The sequence below is a fragment of the Rhineura floridana genome, chromosome 9 (genome assembly GCF_030035675.1).
Source record: "Rhineura floridana isolate rRhiFlo1 chromosome 9, rRhiFlo1.hap2, whole genome shotgun sequence".
NCBI lineage: Eukaryota > Metazoa > Chordata > Lepidosauria > Squamata > Rhineuridae > Rhineura > Rhineura floridana.
Window position 1 is genome coordinate 51964351 of NC_084488.1, and position 20743 is coordinate 51985093.

Sequence of the window (20743 nt, forward strand, 5' to 3'; positions counted from 1 at the left end):
CCAAATGTCTTTGTACAACATCCTCCTTGGAGATGGAATGCCTTACCCTGAAGACAAAGTATGGTAGGCTTATCTACTTTTTTCAAGTGGTCTCACTAATTCATTTGGTGAGATGTCAGGCATCTCACTCCTATCTGCTTCTGTTGTCCTGCCCCTCCCCCCCCCCAAAAAAAGGGGGGTCTATTTGCTTGCTGTTTGCTTACGGAAAAAGGGAAGGCTGGAGTGTAAGACTTCAGAACTGGAGCTGCTACTTGATATTCCCAGGTGAATTAACTCTCTCAAACTGCCTTAGCTACACACACAGCTCTCTAATTAAGCGATCATGGAGCTTATCAGCCATTGCATTTCTACCACCAGGAAAACAAAACAAAACCTGAGTCAACCTTGTTCTGATTAACCCATACACATATTTTTTTTCTCAATAGAAGGAAAGGATTTTAATACAGTGAGGAATGAAAAATGGAGATTGGTACATACTGTAAATTGGAGTTTGCCGATTATGCTGGGATGCATTCTGTGAATGGGGTTCCTCCTCCCCCTGGACTCAGTAGCAGGGCTTTAAGATCTTGAGTCTCCTCTTCTAGGGGGAGGAGTCATTCCACTCTCCAGAATGTTCCCTGCCTGAGGCAGTTAGGTCGGGGCTTTCTGGTCTCCTCAGAAATCTTTTTTTTCAACAAGTTTGTCCAATCTGAGTCTTTTTTTATGGTTGGTGCTATTTGTTTTTTAGTCCTTGTTTTTCCCCGTCTCAAAACAAAACACATCAGTTTCCTCCCTTTTTCCTCCCCTTCTACTCTTTTCATACTTTGTTGTGGATTCATTTTTATCTCAGAGCGTTAAGAGCTGTTTGAGGCATTTTCTTTGTGCTTAATGTCGTGGACAGGCCTCCTCGGCCCTAGATCCCGCTCACTTGAGCTGGTACAAGTGTTTGCCTCAGGCTCAGGCTGCAGTCTCACATCCCACTCACCCTGGGAGACTGCATGCCTCCTTGTGGTTGTTCCTTTCTGCCTGGCACCCATGCTTAGCCCCTCAGGCGTGTGTGATCCCTGATCCCTTTGCCGAGCTCTGCTCCACATTTATTTATTTATTTATTTAATTTATAAACCGCCCATAGCCAATGGCTCCCTGGGCGGTGTACAACATACAATAATACAATAAATGAACAAAATCACAGATAAAAATACAAATTCATAATAACACTAAATGATATTAGCATAGCTAAAACATTAAAACAGTAAAATACATAGAAATATATTAAAATGCCTGGGAGAATAGGAAGGTTTTAGCCTGGCGCCAAAAGGATAGCAGTGTAGGCGCCAGGCGTACCTCCTCGGGGAGACTGTTCCACAATTCGGGGGCCACCACCAAAAAGGCCCTAGATCTTGTCATTACCCTCCGAGCCTCTCGGTGAGATGGTACTCAGAGGAGGGCCTTAGATGTCGAACGAAGTGTACGGATAGGTTCATAGCGGGAGAGGCGTTCCATCAGATATTGCGGGCCCACACCATGTAAGGCTTTATAGGTCAATACCAGCACCTTGAATCTGGCCCGGAAACAAATCGGCAACCAGTGCAAACGGGCCAGAACAGGTGTAATATGTGAGGACCGCTTGGTCCTCGTCAGTAGTCTGGCTGCTGCGTTTTGCACTAGCTGCAGCTTCCGAACCGTCTTCAAGGGCAGCCCCACGTAGAGTGCATTACAGTAATCCAATCTAGAGGTCACTAGAGCATGAACAACTGAGGCGAGGTCGTCACCGCCAAGATAGGGGCGTAGTTGGGCTACCAAACGAAGATGGTAAAACGCATTCCAAGCCACCGAGGCTACCTGAGCCTCGAGTGACAAGGAAGGGTCGAAAAGAACCCCCAGACTATGAACCTGTTCCTTCAGGGGGAGTGTAACCCCATCCAGAACAGAATGAACATCCTCCATCTGAGCGGAAAAGGCACTCACCAACAGCGTCTCAGTCTTGTCTGGATTGAGTTTCAGTTTATTAGCTCCCATCCAGTCCATTATCGCGGCCAGGCAACGGTTCAGCACATCAACAGCCTCACCTGAAGTAGATGAAAAGGAGTAATAGAGTTGCGTGTCATCAGCATACTGATGGCAACGCACTCCAAAACTCCGGATGACCGCACCCAGAGGCTTCATGTAGATGTTGAAAAGCATGGGGGACAGAACCGATCCCTGAGGGACTCCACAATGGAGAGTCCAGGGTATCGAGCAATGTTCCCCAAGCACTACCTTCTGGAGACGATCCGCCAAGTAGGAGCGGAGCCACTGCCAAGCAGTACCCCCAACTCCGCGAGTCTCTCCAGAAGGATACCATGGTCGATGGTATCAAAAGCAGCTGAGAGATCAAGGAGAATCAACAGAGTTACACTCCCCCTGTCCCTCTCCCGACAAAGGTCATCGTACAGGGCAACCAAGGCTGTTTCTGTGCCAAAACAGGGCCTAAAACCAGATTGAAACGGATCTAGATAATCGGTTTCATCCAAGAGCGCCTGGAGCTGGCTGGCAACCACCCGTTCCAAGACCTTGCCCAGAAATGGAACATTCGCTACCGGTCGATAGTTGTTCAAATTATCTGGGTCCAAGGACGACCTCTTCAAGAGAGGTCTCACTACAGCCTCCTTGAGACAACGAGGGACAACTCCCTCACTCAAGGAGGCATTGATCACTTCCTTGGCCCAGCCGGCAGTTCCAGCCCGGCTAGCTTTAACTAGCCAAGAAGGGCAAGGGTCGAGTACCGACGTGGTTGCACGCACCAGTCCAAGCATCTTGTCAACTTCCTCAAGCTGCACCGACTGAAACTCATCCAACAACTGAGGACAAGACCGTGATCTAGGTACCTCAATGGATTCAACTGTCCTAACATTAGAGTCGAGGTCCCTACGGATGCATGCGATTTTATTTTGGAAGTGCCTCGCAAACTCGTTGCAGCGGGCTTCAGATGACTCTGTAGTATCCTGAGGGCCAGAGTGTAAAAGCCCACGTACTACCTTAAAAAGCTCCGCTGGGCGGCATAAAGATGATCTAATAGTGGCAGCAAAATAACACTTTTTTGCTGCCCTTACCGCTTCTATGTACAACTTAGTGGAGGCACTTACCAAAGCATAACTGCATCCATGGGGATTGGGTGCTCCGTCTCCCCTGCTCACCCCTCAATGGTGCAAGAATTGGTTTTGGTTGTGGCAGAGGATGTCTGTGGCGGGCCTAGAGCCTTTCAGCAGTGGAGGCAAGATTTGTCGAGGGAGGCTGTTTTAGGGGGCTTGTCCCTGTGAGTGTGTTTTTTCTTGCTACGGATAACTGGCCCTGTATTACTGTGCAGCTAGGCTACTCAGACTACAGGGACTTTATAGTTTGTGCAGGCTTTCCTCATGACGGGACTCTTGGGGAGGTGCCTAAAATGATATATTTTATAGAATGTCAGACTGGATACTGGCATCTGCTTTATCTCTTCACATGAAGCCAGTTAAAGTGCAGACTTTTTAAACATTTTTAAAAATCTTGGGCTAGAAAAAGCTATCCCACTGCCACCAAAAAAGAAAAAGAGAGTGAGAGCGCTATGAGGATTAGCCATTAATCGAAAGCCCTCTTCAGGCATTCAGGGCCAAACGCGAGGGGGAAATGGCTCTGCCCTTTTGAAATGCTTAGACAGACCTTTTCTGTGGTATCTATGGAATGTGTCCCTAGGTAAGTTTACCTGAGACTGACTTCAGTTATATATTTTATATTTTTCAGCAGCAGGCAAATAAGTTTTTCTTTTCTTGGGCATTTGGAGAGCCCTAATGGTCTTGCTTTCAGTGGCTGTTTTGGTGCTCATTCTTGTATTTAATGTTGATGGGTGTTTTAGGTGATTTTTTTTAGATGAATACGTCTAGTATATCTGTATTGTTTGGATGAACTTTCTACTGTATATTTAATTTTTGTATTTTTTTTTTGACTTGTAAATGATTTCTGGACTCCTTTTGAGTGTGTGAAGTGAAACTAAATGTCTTCACTGTCCAGTCCCATTATTCTGCACACCCTGGAGGATGAAAGTCTGCAGTGAGGAACTGGTGTGCATGCATAGGCTCCCCACATGATTTAGAATCCTGACAGTGCAGAGTTCTAAGTTGTGCTGGGAGATCACATTTCTACAGCAGGCTTCCTACTTCAGACATTCTCCTCCAACATGTGAGGGCGATGAGGTGGGGCCAGCAAGCACGTACCTGAATTTTGCTGAGGGCATGCCACCTGAAAAGGACAAAAGTGACTGCAAAATAAAAATGAAAAGTATGGATGTCTTATTTACAGAAAGAGTTTCAAATTGTTTGCAAAAGCCATAGATCATAGATTGTTCTCACCAAAGTTACCTTTTATGTGGATGCAACACTAAACCATGGTTAGAAAATTGTAAAAGGGAGAATTGTAAAAGGAGAACTTATACACAAGATGATAGGAGACATGTCCAGCTCTACATGCATAGTTTAGAAATTGCAAACTTTGCAGTTGTGAACTGATAAACAAATTGTATTCAGCTGTAATTTAGAGAGCAAGCAGCCTTCTTTAGGCAAAATTTGTAAGGCTCAAACTGGGGAGGGGAGTGTGTTCTACCCTTGACCTTCCCACATTGAGTCAGTGGGTCTAAAACACATGTCATAATTTATATCCACCTTTTCTGAAGCTCCCTTCAAACCTTCCCGTGTGATGAAGGAAGGTCAGGGGTAAAGCAGGCACATCCAGCATGTGCAGGGACAAGGGGGCTGGTGTGTGCATCCTCATCCCCTCTCCATGCATTCTTTGAACCCTCATGCATCCTGAAAGGTAGTTACATAGCCTGCATGATTCCACCTATGCAGCTTCCCTTCTCCCCATCCCAAGTAGCCTCGCTCACCTCTTGACCTATCACTTTTGAAGCTTGACAAGTTCCAAACTCTTATTAATAGTTATACAAGCAACTATGAATTTAAAAAGAGGAGCTTTAGAAAGGGGATTTCTAAACTGTGGTATATCCCTCACTGCACAGGCTTGCCATGCAATTTGAAGCATGAAAAGGTGGGCAGCACTAGCCAGCATACAGAAGTTTTCCCTCCGGGAAAAAAGGGAGGCCTTAACCCACTGAGATCATCAGGCAATATCATCAGATTAACTAAAAGAAAAAGATGAAGCAAAATTAGAAAAGCATTAGGTGCAACATGGAAACTGCTAAACAAATAATTTAAACCAAATAATGAACCTGTACCAATGCTAGTTAAATGTTTACAGGCCAGATAACTTTGATAACCTCATACTGGTAAAAGGTTTGTCCCTCCATTCAATCCAGCTTCCAGTGGATACCTGGCATATTTTTCAAGGAAAACTGTCAGATAAATTTTCATCTTGGTGCCTCTGATCCTCAGGGTACTCTACAGCTACCATGACTAGTCGCCACTGTTGCCTTATTCTGCATGAATTAGTCTCATCTTCTTTTAAAGTCATGCAAGTTGGTGGCCATCACTACATCTTGTGGGAGCAAATTCCATAGTTTAACTATGCACTGTATAGGTAAGTACTTTCTTTTGTCTGTCCCGAGTTTGCCAACTTTCAGCTTTCTTGAATAAGGTTCTAGTATTATGAGAAAGGGAGAAAAATGACTGTCCACTTTCTCAACACAATGCATAATTTTGTACACCTCTATCATCGTGTGTCCCCGCCCCATCTTTCTAAACTAAAAAGCTCCAAACCTTAACTATATTAGCCTGATAGAGCCATTATTATTATTACATTTATACCTCGTCTTTCTTTTCATGATAGAAACACAAGGCGGCTTATGGTTCCCAGGCAGTCTCCCATCCAGGTACTGACCAGACCTGACCCTGTTTAGCTTCAGCTGGCTTTATGTGCCTTCAGACCATAGCCTGGGACATTAGGCTCAGGAAAGACTGAGGTTATATATCATGTTCCTTCTGGATATCGCACTTCCCTTTACAAAAAAGGCCTGCAAAAGTAAACTTTCCGATTATATTTCTTTCTCAAGAAAGCAAGAATAAGCAGCTTGTTTCCATGCTGATAGTTTATGGAGAGCTTGAACAGAACCCCAAAGTTCAAATCAAGAGTCCTGTACTATGACTACAAGGCCACCCTCCTTTTACTATTTTGCTCTGCAGAATTAGATTGGATCCTGAACGTATAGAATTACTAATGTTATTAGCCATAAAGTTCTTCAGCTCTCTTTTTTTACTACCCAGCATAGTGAAGTGAACAAAGATCTGGATGTATGGCATGCAACTTCTCATACTGCTCAATCAGGCAGTAAATTACTGCCAGTTATATAGTGGCCAAGGGGGTGGTGGTCCACTAATGTATTGCAATACAGGCTACTCCTGTTAATGTTAAAAGGAAATCATGCACATAAATCTCCCACCATGGTTGCCACATCCCTCACTGGAGCATAGGGAAAAGCATGTCAATAAGTAGATACAGGGGGCCAGTTACTGCCAATATTTTTTCTTCCCTGAACCTCTCCCAAGAAGAGGTATTGAAAATTGGAATTAGACTACAGGAGGTGATGGGAAGATGAAAAAATAGTGGGAAATCTCTGCTTAAGTTGCAAATGTTGGAATACACAACGAATATGGCCTGCATAAACTTTTCCTGTTCCAATTAAAGTTTAAAGCTGCTGGATGAGCATTTTTGCTCTTGATTAGCCAGGAAAAGCACACATGCATTATTAGGTATTATATACCACTATTTTATTCTTCACTCACATTCATTTCTTTTCCTCTGCTACATACACTTGATTTTAACAAGTGGAATATAAAATAAATGAATGAAGAGGCTTGCCTTTAAAAACAACAATTCTGGACATACACCACACTAGCGAATGACATAGGATGGGGGTGGTAGTGCAATCACAGAGAAAAGAATTCCATGAACACCTATTATGTATTACATCATTTATACTACTGCACAAGGAACATCAGCAAAAATATTAAGAAAATGCAGACTGCCTTTTCTGGGGCAGCTCCTACATATCAGATGCACATTAGAGCACCTTCAAATTAACATGGGCAGCAGGTGAAATAGTAGTATTGACAAGCCCAGCTGAAGCTGTAATATGCAACTGAAATTTAGAAACTAGCATTCTTAAAAATGTTCTATTACTTTCAATCATATGTTTGCTATCATTTATGCCTGTATTCTCTACAGGCGGAAAAACCAGAATGGAGAGGTCAAATTTACTCACACTTATTGGAAAAACATTTGGCTTTCTAAATTTGGTTTCTACTTATTCTGGCTTCTTTACATCTTACTTATTTAATACATACACCAAACAAAATGGATCATTTTTGGTTGTTATTGTTGTTTCAATTTAGGAAAATAACTTAAGTCATTTTTCTTTAAAAACAACACAGTTTATTTTAGGTATTCTTGATTCCCCTCAGTGATCCGGAAGAAATAAAACCCTCTTATTTCCCTTCCTTGTCAGTATGCTATATAGTTATTTTGGGTGCAATCCAGAACTATTAGAAATCAATTGAAGTTTTTGCCAGGGATAGCAATAGGATATGGATTGCTTTCACTATTTGTTAGCATAAAGCAGGCTATAAAGAAGAGCTCAAGGCATTAATTTGTGTTTTGGGGCATTTTTCAAAAAGTGTCTATAGCGAGACTATTTAAGGAAAGACTAGGCAAATGAATTAGTAAAACCAATGGTGATATCACTTTTCTGGAAGCCAATGTTTTGTATTATTTCATGCATGGTCTATGACCTAATTCGTTCTTTTTCATTTTGATTAGTTTTAAAACCTTCAAACCTTCATAAGCCACACACAACCATCTAGCAAACTATTTACTATTATTTTATTCATTTCTGTACTGCCTAGCCATATAAAATATATTTGTGTGGTGTACCAAACCTCAATTTAAACTAAAGCAACATAAAGAAAAGCAAATTAAAGAAAAAGTACAGAAAGGGTAATTTGACAGGAAGCTTACAAAAACAATAAATAATTTTCATCAGGCTTGCTGAAATAACCAAGTCTTAAACCGACACCTAAAACTCATCACAGATGGTAAAAGCTTGAACTCATTAGGTAAAGAATTGCCACCAAACTAAAACCGCAATTGCTTGTTGAGGATAGTCTGACACTGCCAAGCACTATCAGATGTGTCTCTGCAGCAAACTGCAAAGACCTTGAAGATAGCTTGGTAGCATACTGACAGCCAGCACAGCACCTCAAACACTGGTGTTTTATGTTGCTGGCAGCCAATGGCTTCAGGATTCTTCTGCATTAGGCTTCAGGACTGGACTTCAGGATTCTTCTGAATCAGCCTCAAGGGTAGCCATCCATAAAGCACATTATAATAGTCGATCCTCAAGGTTACCAATCTTGATCCAGAAACAATGAAACTAGTAAAAAGCAGTTCTAGCCAATGAGGTAACCTGAGCTTCAAATGACAAAGCATGGTCTGGGAGTATTCTCAGACATGGGAATGACTCACCTACAGTGCTTCTGTCTTGCTAGGAATCAGAATCAGTTTATTAGCCCTCACCACTGCATCCAAACCCCGTGCATGGCCTCACTCAGGTGTTCTGGAGGAATATACAATGCCCCCAATATCCATCCATGGATGTGATACAATATCAAAAGCTGCTGAGAGGTAGAGAAAAAGTAGCAGGTTTGCATACCCTCTGCCCCTCTCACAGATAAAGACAAATTTCAGTGCAATCCTATACATACATACTCATAAGCCCCATTGAACTCAATGGGGTTTTCATCTAGGTGTGCATAGCAAGCCTATATAACTGTGTGTTAATAAAGCTACGGACAGAGCAACAGCATAGACGTTTCCCACTCAGTCAACAACGCTGGCCAACCACTGACAAGAGCCTGAGAGACGCATCAACAGCAGCTTAGTAAGGAAGCCCCTTCCAGTGCGGGACCAACATCTGGCTGCGTTGGTAGCCATTTTTGGGTCATGGGAAAATGTATATAATTTGTTGTGATTACACACATAGTAACTCTTGTCTGTTTTATTGTCTTTTACATATATTGGAAGCTGACTCAAGAACTTTGGTTAGTAGATGGGAAAGTAATAGTCCAAATAAATAATATATAATTGCTTTCTTCACACACACTCCCCACTGTGGAATCACACTTTAGGTGTATTTGAAAGGGGGCCCAGGCAATCCTCCATTCCACTGTTAGGGTTGGTTCAGATGCAACATTTCTGGCTTTAAAAAAATATAATTTATAGAGTTAAGAATACATGCTGGGTCTGCACTCTACCCCTTCTATTATGTGAAAGTTTTAGTGTTGGACTGTGGTCTGTTTAAACCAGTTACGTTTGAAATGGTTCATTGTTGGATTACTTAAGGATCAAAACGTGGTTTAATACAGATCCTGTTCTAGACATAATAGGAAATTGCGGTTTGAAAGAAACCATGACTTTGAAGCTGGTGTGCAAGGAAGTACATAGGACCAATGCTCATTCCCAGCTTAATAATCCATGGTTTATTAAACCAGGAGTTATGTCAGAACCAGCCCTTAAAGTTGTAATCTTTAAAAGCAGTAACAGGGATTAAAAGCAGGATTTTGGTTGTCAGAAATAAGATGAGCAGTAATTGCCCTGTCCCTTCCAAAGCCTAACCAACCTCCCTGGGCTCCTACCGGGAAGAAGGGTGGGATATAAATAAAATAATAAATAAAATAAACTTCTGTTAACTTTTGATACCTAAGAACAGAAAGCAATGTCTTAATGTCTTAATAGTATTTTTGATGGGTCCTTTTAGTATTTTAATGGTTTTAAGGTTATTTGATGCCACAACTGTCTTGAGTCTTCACGATAAGTTACAAATCAAACAATAATAATTACAAGTGCGTTGAGAGATCACCTTGAGGGACAGAACTTCAAAAATTCTTCAGACACGCAGTATGCTTTAAAACAGCATACTGTAGGTCTTGTAGAACAAAAATATTGTTGTATTATAGAAGTACCTAGAACAGCAATGGGGAACCTGTAGCCTTCTAGAAGCTGTTGGCCTACAACTCCCATCATCCCCATCCATGGTCAGGGATGACAGATGGTTCCCCATCCTGACCAAGAATGTTTCAGTGCTTTTCCAGAATCAAAACACACCATACCTCCAAGTTTCCAACACAGGAGCCATCCTGAACAATCACTGAAGTCTACTATGCAGCAACCGTCTCCCCCAACCCCCTATAAAAAAACCTCTCATATTCCAATAAGATCTATGCAGTAGTGGTATGGTTTCCTTACTGGACAATAGAACAACTCTTAATAGATACCCTTCATAATTTTTAAGTATTATTATTATAATAAAGTGAAAAGAAGAGATTTACAAAGTATAGCTCTAGTTTTTAATCAGAATTTAAAATAGAATATTTGTACAAGGTCTATATTAGCGGTAACTAATACATGGCATCGGGGCCTCATACAGCCCATTAAGGCCTCACTTTTGGCCCACTAGCTGCAAACTTCATGTACTCAAATTGCCACAGCAATCCATTTGGCAGAAAGCCACGTCTCCTAACCTGCCCCAAAGGAGTCAATCATCTGTTTTGAGACTGATGTGTGGTTTCCAATGCAGCTATTTCCAGTGGGCCCTAAACAGGCTTTGCCAAATAGTGTGCCTGTCAAAAGAGCATCACATTTTAAACAAGAACTATTAATTACTCTTGAATATTATTGGGTAAATCACACACAAAAGATGTTCACTCTGGTTTGAAAAACAAACAAGAAATTAATCAAACTTGGGGCAAAAAGTTCAAGTGAACCATGATTAATGTACATATTTTAAAAGTCACTTGTGTCATAAGGAATGGATAATGTGACTTAAATGAATCCCCAGCTAGGTTAAAATTTTCCACCTGGCAACTCACAGCATTTTGTAAGTAATGACTCCCACAGTTCTGTGCTGGCCATTATAATGGCAGTCTAGGATGGTGGATTACTAATGATTATTATATCTTAGATAAAATGGATGCCTTCCATCCTCTGTTTTACAACCGACATATTATATGTAGAACAGGAAAGTTCTGAAGAAATATGTGAAGACAGAATAATGATACTGCTAAATTTAAGTTTGTTTTGACTGGGCAGTCACTTCACTCTCCCACAGCACTGCTAAAAATACTGATAAACTGAAAAATACAGTGGATAGACAGATGCATTCAGTGCAGCTGAAGGCTGCCTTTGGTCCTTTAGGGCTATCAGACTTGCAAACACCAGCTCCTGGGCAGAAACAGGTATGAAATGGAAAGGGACTGCCTTCAAGTCGATCCCAACTTATGGCGACCCTATTAATAGGGTTTTTATGGTAAGCGGTATTCAGAGGTGGTTTACCATTGCCTTCCTCTGAGGCTGAGAGGCTGTGACTGGCCCAAGATCACCCAATGAGCTTCATGGCTGTGTGAGGATTATAACCCTGGTCTCCCAGGTTGTAGTCCAACACTCTAACCACTACACTGGCAGCAAATGTCCAAGGCAATGACAAATATATTTAACAAAGGGCTCACAGAATGTTCACAGCACTGCAAGCCCCTGTTAATCACAACAAACTACTAGATGAGTAAACCAGACTCCTCCACATTCTCTCTTTCTACCACCGCCTGCCTGCTGGCCCAGAGGAGTTGCCTTCTCCTCCACACCTGACTGGAGTCAACAAAAGCATTGTGCACCCAAGTGTCTGAGATGGTATCTGCAAGGCCAAGGATGGACGCCTTTTCAGGGCTGCCTGTATGGTTGTTTTATTAGTGGACATTATACATCCAGAAAGTGAAAGGCCACCCTGGAACTAGACAAGATGGCTCCTGTATCAGTCAATCCTAGAGACTATTTGCAAATAGATTCTCTTTATGGGTTCCCATTCTTGATAACACATAGCATAATAGGGTGTTTCCAGATGCTAGAACACAGGCTGTCCTTGTTCCTAGCAATAGCCTTGATCCAGCACCAGTAAGGAGATGTCCCATGCAGGGATGGGAAACTTTGGCCCTCCAGTTGTTAAAGACTCCAGTTCCCATCAGCCCCAGCCAGCATGGTAAATGATGAGGGATGATAGAAGACTAGCAATATCTGGAAGGCCACAGGTTCTCCATCCTTGATGTAATGGAATTGGAAGTAGACTATGTGTTTACAAATCAGCATCATCTGGGAAAATGCAGACTCCAGTACCAGAGAGGAACAGTGCTCCAACTACAAGTAACTTTACTTTTTAAAGGCAAATTCTATTCTTAGAAAAAGCAAAATAGTCATTAAAGGGTTCTGACAGAGGCTCTCCTGCCTCTTTGAGGGCACAACAAGGTGTTCTCAGCCTTGGTGACATGGAAGCTGCTGCTAAAGAATGGCTCCTTCCCATGCTACTCTAGCTAAGGCAGAAAGGACAATGACATGGCTGCTTATTTTATTTATTCTAGTATTTGTGCATTGCTTTTCATCAAGAAAAATGGATTACAAAGTGGTTTCTAAAAGTCCAACAAAATTAAAAACATAAATGATTGAATTTAAAACAACTGAAATAGACATGAAAATATAATAAGCCATCCAATATCAAATCATCATAAAACCTACAGTACTGAGCAACATTAACATTCAAAAATTCATAGATCACAGCAGCTAACCAAACCCAACATAAGATTGGGTGAATAAACATCTTTTTGGTGGCAACAGAACCCCATCAAGGATGTAGCTGTCTGTGCCACTAGGGAAACAACTCCATAACCAGGGCACCACCACCAAGAAGGCCCTCTTTTGCATTCCCACACAGCAAGCAATACATCCCAGGGGCAGGGTGAGGTGGGGGACAACAAGCAGGGCCTCCTCCGCTGGTCTCAAGGCCCAAGCAGATTGGTATCAGCAGATGAGTTATCTCAGATACCTAGGTCCCAGGTCATTCAGGGGGGTTATACATCAACACAATGGGACACAGTAATACAGAGGCAGTGCAGATCCTGTAGAAGAGGTGCTACATGACTACCCACCAATAATAGCATTGCTGAAGCTCATGGGAGATACAACATGGCATGAAAATTGCTCCACTGTCAACTTTTCCCAGGTGACCTTGCATTTCCTACATTTACTTGAGATCTCTGGAAAGTAACCACACTGTAAGTACCTCTTCTGTTTTGAAACAAATGTTGCAACCAACCTCTGGTGCATATTAGATACGGCAAAAGGGGTTTTTTGAACGTTCTTTATACAAGGAGCTCCTTGCACGTAGAGGCTAGCACCTCTCCCTCTAAAGGCTAATTTTCTACCCACAAGGAGCTTTTTAGATTGAATAGCCTTCAAAAGTGGTACTTCCCCTCGTGGTCTGAAGTATCAGGAGAAAAATGTGCATTATACATGAATTATTATTATTATTTGATTTATACCCCACACTTCCTCCCAGCAGGAGCCCAGGGCGGCAAACAGAAACGCTAAAAACACTTTAAAACATCATAAGAAGACCTTAAAATACATTAAAACAAAACAACGCCAAAAACATCCTAAAAAAAGCTTTAAACATCTTTAAAAAAAAAAAAGGTTAAAAACATATTAAAGAAAACATATTAAAAGCAATTCTAACACAGACACAGACTGGAACAGGTTTCAACTTAAAAGGCTTGTTGAAAGAGGAAAGTCTTCAAAAGGTGCCCCAAAAAAGGCACCAAAAAGATAGCAGAGATGGCACCTGCCTAATATTCAAGGGGAGGGAATTCCACAGGGTAGGTGCCGCCACAATAAAGGTCTGTTTCCTATACTGTTCAGAACGAACCTCCTGATAAGATGGTATCTGCAGGAGGCCCTCACCTGCAGAGCACAGTGATCGATTGGGTATATAAGGGATAAGATGGTCTTTAACGTACCCTTGTCCCGAGCTGTATAGGGCTTTGTACACCAAAACTAGAATCTTGAACTTGGCCCGGTAGCAAATGGGCAGCCAGTGCAATTATGAATGGGTAATAGAGACCAAGAAGCTTATTAAAAAAATGAGAAAGCTTAGGAGAGATAGTTTTTAATGGCGCATTGGCAGAGGGGATCTTTTTTTGGCAGAGTCTTCTGCTGAAAAGTTACCCCCCAGACGCTTTTCCTTCCTAGGAAGGATCCAGAATTAATTTAATGGATTTGTTTAATGGCCAACAAACAGTGTTTCAGGACACAGTTGCCCTGCCAAGGAGATGTACATAATGTCATACGGACATCATCATTAAATCATAATATAGCCATCCAATTAAAACTACATTACACTCCCTGAAAACTTTTCTCATAGCAATAAATAGTGGTCTGAAATTTAAAAAAAATATTTTAAGAGACTTAAAATTTTCTAATGATGAGGCCACATGTTTTTTCTGGGAGAGAACCTGATGAGTGTGGGGCCACAACATTAAAGTCCCCATCAATCTAATGCCTCTTAACAAGCCAGGGAACAGACTCTCAGTTGCTAATTACAATGCCTAGACCTACTGCATAGGTAGGCAGTCCTTCAGATAACATGGTTCCAAACCATTTAGGGGTTTAAAGGCAAAACCCAGCACTTTGAGTCAAGAACCAAAGAGAGTACCAGTGGTACTAGTGCAGAACTAGAGTAATATATTCAGAGAACTTGCCCCCTCCAAGCATTCTGGTTGCTACATTTTGCGTGTTTCTGAACTACCTTTAAAGGCAGCCCCATGCAGACAATATTACAGTAAACTAGCCTGGATGTAACAAAGGATGTGTCTGTTTCTCCAGATAGGGAAGATGTGCGTTCATAAACATGTATCTGAAATACACATGGGAAGAGTCCCTGGGGGAGCAATTTGAATAGGAAAAAAAAAGGGTTACATCTTCCACTTTTCCCAGGTTGCTACTCTACTCAAAACCATTCGTCCAAAGGCTGCTTTTCATCATGTAAACCAGGGATTGCCAACATTTCTGGACCAGTGGGCACATTTTTAATTTTGAAAAAGTGCTACAAGTGCCAGTTATAAAATGTCTGACATGGAGGTGTGGGATAACAAAATGTCTGCTGTGGGGAAATGGCAAAATTGGACACACATATACATGCATGCTCACCACACACATACAGACCACAGGTGCATATGAATCTCTCTCTTGTATACAAACACTTCACATATAAATATCTGCCTCTCTCAGACTACACATTCATGCATACCTCTGCCCTCTGTCACACAGAGACACCACACATACATCTCTCCCTCTCTCTCTATCCAAGTGCATCTCTCTCAGTCAGATACACACAAAGCATACTTGAACATCTACACATACATTCAGAAAAGCATCTCCATGGGAAAAGGAACTGCCTGCCATTTCCAGAAACACCTCCCCCCCAAAAAAACCCACAAGTGTCACCAGCCTGGTATGCTAGCAATCCCCAATACACTTCCAGAGATTCATTATATACATTTGTGTCTAACGTGGTTTGCTCCATGGTTATATTATTAACTTGAGACTCTATACCTCTTTCCCACCTCATTCTGCTGAATGTGCAGGTCTGATCAAAGTTGTATGGGGCTACGTGCAACAAGATTTGGATTTTGGCATATATGCCAATTGCCTAACATGTCAGCCTTCCAAAGATCAGGTTCATTTCCCATATGGTATGTGTGTCTGCCATAATGAATTGGCAGCATGCCCATCATACAAAATATCTTCTGCCTAGAAATATCCTTTATAGATATAGATATATATCTTGACTTCACACCCAAGCCTTCTGACATGATTCAACTCTCTCTCCAAGCAGTTAAGAAAAAGGAAAGAAATACATTTCAAGCAACCGAGCCAAACATGTCTATGTTAAAAAATGTCAATTGGAGACATGTGGTCTAAATAAGGCAGAAAATTAACGCACAAAAATAGTATTTTGTTAAAATGTATGTTGCATATTCTTTTAAAAATCATTTAACCAGCTCTAAATTGCTTTGCCCACAAAAGTCATTTAAGCTTTTTAAGCATTGGAATGTGCTTGAGTAGACAGATCTGTGCTAAAATGGACTTTGGGGACAATTACCACTTCCTCAGGGTAAAGAGTCATAGTAGAATCCCTTAAAGGTTAAAGAGTTGAAGGTAGAAAGTGACATAATGGTTCAGTCAGCCTGGGAGGAAAGGATCTAAACTGTTGTAGAGTCACCACAAGGTACCACAAACCACAGCTGCTAGACAATGTCAGACAGACCAGTTTAGGTTTTTCATGTGTAAAGCATATAGGTATACCATAACCAGCAGACAGATACATTGGTTAATTATATCATCCAAAGATGGTTGTGTATTCCTAAACCCAGCTATATTTGGAGGAGCCAATCAGTGACATTGACCTTGCTACATTTGGGTGTTTTGTTAAAAAAACAAAAAAATATTACTTCTCCTTACATGTATACTGTAAAAGTGCTGTTGGCTTCTTCATAATCTTTCAAGTAAAATGTGATTTCACCCTAGTGATCTTGCCAAGATGTTTTCCTTCCTTGATGACACCAAGCTTCTCTTGCCCCCTTACAAATGAAAATTGCCACCCCTATGCCAAACTACATACAACCAATTTACACCAGCAACCCTGTGCAGGAGCTCTAACTGGGACTTTAATTATTCAACAGGGTACAAATCAAAATTGCTCCTGTAGCATTTAGAGATGTGAAGGCCCAGCAAAAACCTGGGGGGGAAATCAGGAAAAATGTTTTCCCCCTCAAAAACGTATCTGCCTGCCCTGAGCCTTCACATCTCTAGTAGCATTACCCCCATCATTTTGCAAGCTCTTTCCACCTTAGTCAGCCAGCATTGTGTAATTTCCAAGTGGGCCAAGCATGCTGAATATGTCAGCAAGTATATCACTTAGCCCATGAGTTTGTAGGGTCAGAGAAATTGGCTGAACCTTTCAAACAAGGTGCTGACACATGTATTAGATTTTCTGGATGACGCAGGTACACTTGCCAATTTGTAGGTAAATTGCCAGCATTTCTTGAGTTCCAATATTCACCCAACCTAAACAAGTTTGATATAGAGAGAATTAATTCTCTACAAGTCCATTTAAGCAAAGCATTCAGACAATTAATAATTAAGCACTGAAACTATAAACCCCTGAACAAGCGCACAGCATCTGCTCCCAGAGCAGGAGCAATATTTGTGTCATCAACCATGTGATAAATGTCACTCAGTGTCAATTGACACGTTTGAAACAGTCCACCATGTGAGTAAAAATGAACTTATTGCAAAAGCCAACATGTATCCCAAACAGCAGGTTACTTCTACCTATAAGAATCTACTTTTTTTACATCTTGAATTTCACCATCTGATGATTAGACAGAACTACAATTAAGAAATAGAGCAGTTAAACTATTACAGTGTAGATTCAGTAGACTTTGTCTTTATACATCTAGCACACATGGGATGGTGTTGTGCCCTACTAACATGTCTGTTGAGGGTATATATTTATAAGGGTAGGGTGGGAGGAATCCCAAAACAGAATAGGTGAGTCTGGCTTCTCCCTTTTCCTTACATGTTTTTCCTGTAGCTTTCATTAACTGGAGCTGTTTGCTGCTCTACATTTACCTTGGCGCCTTTTGTTCATTCATGCTTTCTATTTGTCATACACTATGGTAGTTAGCAGTGTGTATGCAAGTCTGCAGGGAGTGGATTTATAGGGATCCTGCACAGGACCAAAGAAATTGCTTTGGATGCAACTCTTTGGTTCTTTCCAGCTCTATGAAAATCAATTCTTGAAACCTGAATTGATTAAAGCACAAACTTATGCCTATTTACTCAAGAATAAGTCCCAGTGCGTTCAATAGTGCTACTCCTTAGTGTGTAGGCTTTAGGATTGTAGGCTTTAAAAAGAGGAAACTTAGCAGTATATTTCTGATGCCAGAAGTGGCATTGCACCTCTGGAAATTGAGTAATTTAAAATATTGGTGGACGTAATGCCATCTGGAGGAGGAGTACAAACCCAGAAAGGATCATTCCAATTTTAGCTCTGAACAGGAATCTTTGGTAGTTCTAGTCTCCAGTTCCAACAGAGTGAATTCTATCTTATAAATAGACTAATCAACAGCATGTGAGAGGAGATGCTTTCCCCCAATGCAGTGACAGCAATTTGCTGCATTAAGGGAAAAAAGCCACTAAAAGGAGAATGAAACCTTAAGCACATTAAATGGGAACTCAAAATCCCTATTAGCAAGCAGTTGATTAGATTAACAGAACCCTTGCTCACAATGTGCCCCTACAGAGATCAACAGAGGACGCTGGAATTATTATTCAGACTTTGGAACAACTACTGAGGGGGGAAAGAAGTCAAGCATGTTTTATTCTCCACCATTTTTATTCAGACTGGATCGTCATTGCTACTAATTCATACCACTTTTACACTCCTGCTTGTTTGTTTGCATAAGTAGACTAGATTACCATCAGGCCAAGGGAATTTGGTCGGATTCTGCTACTGACACAAATAGCAAGTAGCATTATAACTTTACTGCACATCAATAATGTTCAAGACAAAACACTTCCTTGGGGAAAGTCTTATTCATAAATGTTGCCTGGTTGTCAAAGCAGGAGAGTTGAATTAGTATTATGAAATATTGTTAAGACAGCATCCAATACTCATTTAAAATCATGCAAGGTGTCTATCGTTGTTGTTAAACTTCTGATTTACACAGTGGTCTGTATGTGTTTTTTTTAACAAAGAAGAGTAAACCAAAAGGAATCATTTTATTGACTGGTAGACAACTACAGACAACTGCAGTGACAACCATCAGAGGTATATGCCAATATCTCCTTCCCCCCCCCACACCCATTTTAACTATAGGTTTTACTGTACATAATCGCAGAAGATGTGATCCAGTCAGAGAAGTGCATTATGAAGACTCTTTGCAGATATTCAACTCTCTCCCATGAAACTCAATGGGGGTTCAAAGCATTTCAGTCCTGCTGGATTGTGCCCAGCTTTCTTGGTTGCTGGTGAAAGTCTAGGATCTTTTTAAAAAGTGATGACAGAGGGCAGTACCAGCACAAAAGCCTGAATAAGCATTTTCCACTGAATAATGCAGTTCACTAAAAACAACACATGCTCAGATATTTTGGTACCTTTTGGTTTTTAGCTTTGAGCAAGACAAACTGAGAAGTTGGGAGGGAGCGGGCTGGACAGACAACCGTACTGAATGAATGAACGCAGCTCAAAGGACTAACATATTTGTGGCTTCCACTGAGCAGAGTTCTGCAAGGGGGGTTTATGAACTACTACTGACTTCCACAAATGTTTTCATTACTTGTATCAGACAGAATAATCCTCCACCCTCCAGGTACTCAACACTTGTTAGGGCCTGCTAAGCTGTGGCCCTTCAGATTTTGCTGGACTACTACTTCCATCATCCCTCACCATTGGTCATGCTGGCTGGAGCTGATGGGAGTTGTAGTCCAACATTTGGCAAACCACAGGTTAGTCAATTCTGGTTAAAAGAATTAGATACAACTTCCACAGTCAGAAGTCAGGTACTGCCGCTTTCAAAATCGGGTTCTGTGGTACCCACAACCTCAGAAAGTTTCTTAGGTGAATGGGCAAATGGACCCACCAGCCAAGATAGCAGAGCATTGTGCACCACATAGAGAGAACACTTAACAAATAAAGACCCTCCCCCCCAAAAAAAAGAACTCAACACAGAGCTCAGGAACAAAGCCTTTTTTCAGGACAAGAGAAGTACCTTGGAATTTAGCTAAAGCCTTGCATTCGTTCTTTTTCTGCTTCAAATGAGAAACGGGCAATAGAGAAAAGAGAGCTTTTCAGTTAAAGAAACAGTTCTGAGACATCACTCAGTACAGACAGGATCACTCCCAAAAACAGAAAGGAAGATTCTGAGTGTTTCCGCTCGCTTTGCCCCCCCCCATCACGTTTGTTTATTCCCTACCTAGATGTAACCACTGGAAGTTACCGCCGTGCTGGGAGAAGTAAGCAAGCATCACCCTTCCCTCCCTGCCTACTGAACTTTGGGCCTCCTTGTTCTCGGGCTATCAGCCGCTCGCCGGCTATCGACTACGCTGCTCTAAATTCAGCCTACTTTATAGAATGAGAGAGAGAGAGAGAGAGAGAATTTAGGCAACTGAATGGCCAGATTTGCAGCCACTTACAAGGAGGTGCAGGAGCCGCCGCAAACGAAGGAAGACGGTCGCTGCCTGCGAGGAGTTCGGAGCAATTCCCAAGCAAGAACAAAGGCTGCTGGCAACGAAAGAGGCGAGCTGAAGTTCTCTGGCGTGCGGCCAACTTGTTGCTCTTGTTATTGCTCCCCAGGAGGAACGCGCATTTGTGAGTTCGCTCTCGCAAAGCATGCAGGAGCTGCTGGGGGCTGGGAAGGCGAGGGTGTGCGTCGGGGTGGAATGCTGGAGATGTCCAAAAATAACACGACAGAGAAAACCACCAGGACAATCCTTCCCCCTTCTGCCCTCGTCTCTCCTAATCACATGTGCGCACGCTTTATCTTTCTTTGCCCGGGCTCTCTTTGTGATCTCGTAGAGAAAGGTAAGGGAGAAAAATGCCACCGATGCTTGCGAGCCGGTGAGTGGGAGAAAAGTGTGCAAAGTTTTCCTTCTCCGCTCCGAGCAATCAGTTTGTATTTTTTAAAATAAATAAATCTGTAACTCCCTCTGTTGCAGGGCTCAGAATCTACGCAGACAACATGGGCACAGTGACCGTTTAGCGCCAATTAACAGCTAATTACGAAGCACAATGTGGCTTTTATCCGACTGGCCGGTCTGCCTGCCTGCCACGCCCCTCCTCCACAACACAACAGCTATTGAACGT

At 41.9% G+C, this 20743-nt stretch overlaps 1 protein-coding gene across 5 annotated transcripts in view; it reads right to left on the reverse strand.

Annotated features, from left to right (window-relative positions):
* The window catches only part of PALLD (palladin, cytoskeletal associated protein), a 331056-nt gene that overhangs the window by 215300 nt on the left and 95013 nt on the right, over positions 1–20743 (reverse strand). The window contains exon 1 of one of the 5 annotated variants that reach the window (XM_061584130.1): positions 20074–20206. The exons of the other annotated variants lie outside the window; for them this stretch is intronic. The gene's annotated coding sequence lies outside the window, so the exon portion shown is untranslated. Of the gene's footprint in view, positions 1–20073; positions 20207–20743 lie in introns of those variants that run through there. 5 annotated transcript variants of the gene reach the window in all.